Below are 5394 nucleotides of genomic sequence, written 5' to 3' on the forward strand. Positions count from 1 at the left end.
ACCACAAGACAACATCAGTGCCACATCCAGCAACACCAGACAGGCAGCTCCATTTCATGCCTGATATCCCGCATCTGGTGAAAAATCTAAAAAGTGCCCTTGTCCGTGGACAGGTGTTTAGTATTCCACAGGATATTGTAAAAAAAGAGAACCTCCCCACTAACGAGGCTTCAGTGGTCCCTATTAAGGACTTACTGACCTTTCAAGAAGGGATGGCATTAAAAATAGCTCCCCATCTCTCAGCTGCAGCCATTGAGCCAAGTCATTTCGAAAAGATGAAGGTTGGTCCTGCTCTAAATGTATTCAGTAAGGCAACAAGTGCTGGACTGAAATACATGGTGCAGCAAGAAAACCGCCCTCTGACATACATGACCACAGCGTGGCTGCTGGAGCAAGTTGATCATTGGTTTGATCTGATGTCATCTCGCCATCCAATCATAGCCTTGAGCAGGATCAAAATGGAGGAGTACAAAAAGGCCATCACCTTCCTCCAGGACTTCGTCCTTCTGTTCCGTGGGATGAAGACTGGTGAAAAGGGAGGCTGGAAGCCTGTTCAAACAGGGGTGATAATGGCAACAACAACAATATTGGCCATACAGGAGGAGATGTTGAATCAAGGACACAGGTTTGTGTTGACATCTAGGTTCACACAAGACTGCCTTGAAAACACATTCAGCTGTGTGAGATCTAAAAATCTTGTCCCAACTCCAGTGGAATTCCATCATGCACTGCGAATCATATCTGTGGAGCAGTTCCTCACAACCATCAGGTCAGGGAGCTACCAGGAAGATGACAATACCTTTTTGGCAGACTTCCTGGACACAGTGGAGCAAAATGTCACTCCATCAGTCAGGATGGAACAGCTGATGACGGTGAACAGAACAGCACCTGACCTCACAAAAACAGAGAAATGCATTCTCTTCCATCTTGCAGGCTACATCATCCACAAAGTCATCAAGTTTGCCAGCATCTGTGGAAAATGCAAAATTGCAATAGAGCACAATGATGACAGTCCTGCTAGAGAAAACAGCACCTTAAAGAGTTTAAGGCAGGTGCTCTTTGTCGTCCCTCCCAAGAGGCCTATGATTTCATCCACAAAATCGAGGAACTGTTTAGGACCAGGACCGGTTCCTCCTTCATGGAGCTCCCTGACGCAGTGGGTGTCTTGGAGCAAGAAGCTCAGGCACTCTCCAGCAGGCTTCCATCATGCTGTGGAGTGAAAGAAAAAATCATTAAAAGATTCATACGGCTGAGGTTGCGAATTGAGGCAAAAAAAATACGAAATGACAGAAAAAAACAACACTTAAAAGATGGCCATCTTGGAAGCAAGAGCCAGTCCAAAAAGGTGAAAAGGAACAACAGTAGCCACGTGTCAACATCCACGAATCCCCACACAGCTCCAAAAGTGCTACCAACCCCACTGGTTGTTGCAATGGAGACATTTGGACTAACCATTGCTCCCACAAATACTCCAGCACCCAGTCAGTTCTCCACCTACCATAACCAAAACAACCTCACTTTTCCTCCACCTGCCAGCACCCAGCCAGCGTCAACTGCCCAGCCAACATCACTATTCCTCCACCTACCAGCACCCGGCCAACAACGCTGTTCTCCAACCTACCAGAGCCAAGCTTACAGCAGTGTTCCTCCACCAGCACCCAGCCAACAAGAATGCTCCTCCACATACCCGTGCCCACCCAACCTCAACCTCACTGCTCCTACACCTACCAGCACCAAGCCAACCTCACTGCTCCTCCACCTACCATTACCAAGCCAGCATCACTGCTCCTCCACCTGCCAGCATCCAGCCAACATCGCTGCTCCTCAGCCTCTAGCATTATTGGTCCTCACCATTCCCCGACTTATATAACATTGTTGGTCCTCACCACTCCTGACCTATATAACATCGTTGGTCCTCACCACTCCTGACCTATAAAACATTGTTGGTCCTCACCACTCCTGACCTGCATAACATCGTTGGTCCTCACCACTGCTGACTTATATAACATCACTGGTCCTCACCACTGCTGACCTGTAACATCGTTAGTCCTCACCACTGCTGACCTGCATAACATCACTGGTCCTCACCACTGCTGACCTGCATAACATCGTTAGTCCTCACCACTGCTGACTTATATAACATCACTGGTCCTCACCACTGCTGGCCTGCATAACATCGTTAGTCCTCACCACTGCTGACCTGCATAACATCACTGGTCCTCACCACTGCTGACCTGTAACATCGTTAGTCCTCACCACTGCTGACCTGCATAACATCACTGGTCCTCACCACTGCTGACCTGCATAACATCGTTAGTCCTCACCACTGCTGACTTATATAACATCACTGATCCTCACCACTGCTGACCTGCATAACATCGTTAGTCCTCACCACTGCTGACCTGCATAACATCACTGGTCCTCACCACTGCTGACCTGTAACATCGTTGGTCCTCACCACTGCTGACTTATATAACATCACTGGTCCTCACCACTGCTGACCTGCATAACATCGTTAGTCCTCACCACTGCTGACCTGCATAACATCACTGGTCCTCACCACTGCTGACCTGTAACATCGTTGGTCCTCACCACTGCTGACCTGCATAACATCACTGGTCCTCACCACTGCTGACCTGTAACATCGTTAGTCCTCACCACTGCTGACCTGCATAACATCACTGGTCCTCACCACTGCTGACCTGTAACATCGTTGGTCCTCACCCTACAGCACTCCTGGCAAAAAGCATGCAGCATCACTGCAGTATGACTCCTTATATATTACAAATTCAGTATGATTCCTTATATAATTAATATCAAATGCAGCAAGAGACATGTTAAGTACAATTCCTTTTTGAAACATACCTTGTCATGTTTTAGTCTCAACAAGGTCCACTCAGCTCTGATCTGCAGCATCCTCCATCAAGGAACAGTCCTGCAGCAGTACAGCTCCTCCACCACCAACCAGCACCTAGTGCTTCTACAGTAGGTTATCAATATACACAAACAAGTTATATAATTCAGTAAAAAATATGTTTTGTGTGATTGCTTACATAATTCAGTAGCAAAACACTTTTGGATTTAAGTATAATTCCCCACTTAGCCTAGTATGTTTCATTTTTCAAAATTATTTACCTTGTGTTTTTCATCTCACCCAGGTCCTCAAACTTCCCTGTCCCTTATGCAAAATCAGTTGGGCTGCAACATAACATAGAAGGTAACATTATAGTCATCAGACACACGAAGCCTAAAGGTGCTCACGTTTTTGTTTACATAAAGTTACGTTATTGTTTGCTTTTTAGATGCCTCATATGCACTCTAAATCCATATCAACAGCAATATATCACAAAATAGCCATCTTCCTCATATGCACTCTAAATCCATATCAACAGCAATATATCACAAAATAGCCATCTTCCTTTCTATAGTGCAATGTTAACTTTATTGCACTAGCTTAAACTTCAAAATGATATCCTCATTTCACCTCCTCCACTCACCACTCTATCTCTTGCACCAATGTTATATATTAATTAAGCTAACGTTAATATTTAATACCCACTGACCGGCAAAAACTCTCGATTAGAAGCATTTTTTCACTAATTCCCTAATGTTGGATAAAATGGTTTAAGAGAAAGAAATGTAAAATCAAAAGGCTGCGTATGGTTAACCTTATGGGTTGCTAACTTTTGGCAGAATGCTAGCCTAATATGTTAGCTTATCGGTTAATGTTACATGCATCTACTAATTTAGCGAGTAATACACCAGTAACATGCCTTAATGCATCTGGTAACTTGATTCAGATATGCTGATAATATGCAGTCTGATTTTTGACGTCTTACCCTTCAGGAGTGCATCATAAACGGTCTTTCTGCTTTAACGCCGTGTGTGCTGTATACGTCCGCTGTTGACTTCCGGGAACCCGATGATGGGGCTATCTGGAAAAGAGGGCGAAATGTTGAGTTTGTTCTAAAGCAGATTCAAAGAGCATTAGAGTCAGTAGAGGAATGGGGGAACACATGGGGCTTCAAAATATCTGCCCCTAAGTCTAAATATATGGTATTTGGATTTAAAAGGAAGCTGCCTAATATTGGATTGTATTTGTATGGGTCTCCACTGGAGAAGGTAAAAGTGTTCAAATTTCTGGGCGTTTGGTTTGAAGAGCGAATGACTTGGGCTGTGCATGTCAGTAAAATTTTGGTAAAATGTGAAAAAGTTTTGAATGTTATTAGAAGTCTGGCTGGCTGTGAGTGGGGGGCTGACAGGGAGACAATGTTTCTAATTTACCAGGCCATGATTAGATCTTCTCTTGACTATGGGCGCTTTGTATATGGGTCTGCGTCTAAATCTGTTCTGGCAAGGCTAGATGTGCTGCAGGCCAGGGCTTTGAGGCTTTGCTGTGGGGCCTTCAGAACTTCCCCAGTCCCTGCCCTGCTTGTTGAAACGGAAGAAATGCCCTTATGGTTAAGGCGCATTAAGCTAGGGTTACAGTACTGGGTAAAACTAAGTGGGTGTCATCAAACTTTTCCAGCAAGGTGCCTGTTACAAGAGTCGGACGGTGGCAATAAGTATAAAACATTCTTTGCAAATATAAATCAGTGGGCTGGGAGGCTGGGTTTGGAACAGGTTAGTGTAGCGGAACATACAAGCTATCTACCTATGCCATATTGGGTGCTGCCCGAGCTGAATATTGAACTGGTCTTTCTACAGGAAGAAGATAAGAACCTGGTAACCCCAAAAATAGCAGAACATCTAAATTCAATTAGAGACAATACTTTGACTATTTTTACAGATGGATCTAGAGATCCAGTTAGTGGGAGAGCTGGGTTTGGGATGTATGTGGAGCAGCTTGGGGTGAAGATTGGCCGGTGCATCTCTAATGGGAGCTCTGTTTTCACATCCGAGCTAATGGCAATCTTATGGGCTTTAAGGTGGATTGAGGAAACCAGATCTAGAGAGGTTATAATCTGTTCTGACTCTGCAGCTGCTATGGAAGCCTTAAGAAGGGGGAAATCTAAGGCTTGACCTGATATTATTATTGACATTCTAACTGTCTAACCTCTTGAGGGTCGCGGGGGGGCTGGAGCCTATCCCAGCTACATCGGGCGAGAGGCAGGGTACACCCTGGACAGGTCGCCAGACTATCGCAGGGCTGACACATAGAGACAAACAACCATTCACGCTCACATTCACACCTACGGACAATTTAGAGTCTCCAATTAACCTAGTCCCCAATCTGCATGTCTTTGGACTGTGGGAGGAAGCCGGAGTGCCCGGAGAGAACCCACGCTGACACAGGGAGAACATGCAAACTCCGCACAGAAGGGCTCCCACGCCCGGGATCAACCCTCTTGCTGTGAGGCGAGAGTGCTAACCACCACACCACCGTGCCGCCCA

At 45.6% G+C, this 5394-nt stretch overlaps 1 long non-coding RNA gene across 1 annotated transcript; it reads right to left on the bottom strand.

The window, feature by feature from the left end:
- Positions 1-2689: 2689 nt before the first annotated feature.
- LOC125892895 (uncharacterized) lies at positions 2690-3951 on the bottom strand. Its single transcript, XR_007449809.1, has 4 exons — positions 3840-3951; positions 3136-3198; positions 2866-2980; positions 2690-2736 (listed from the first exon to the last, which is right to left on the bottom strand). It is a non-coding gene; the product is annotated as an uncharacterized LOC125892895 (long non-coding RNA).
- Between the last annotated feature and the right edge of the window lie 1443 nt (positions 3952-5394).

The sequence above is a fragment of the Epinephelus fuscoguttatus genome, linkage group LG8 (assembly GCF_011397635.1).
Source record: "Epinephelus fuscoguttatus linkage group LG8, E.fuscoguttatus.final_Chr_v1".
In the NCBI taxonomy this organism is placed as follows: Eukaryota; Metazoa; Chordata; class Actinopteri; order Perciformes; family Serranidae; genus Epinephelus; species Epinephelus fuscoguttatus.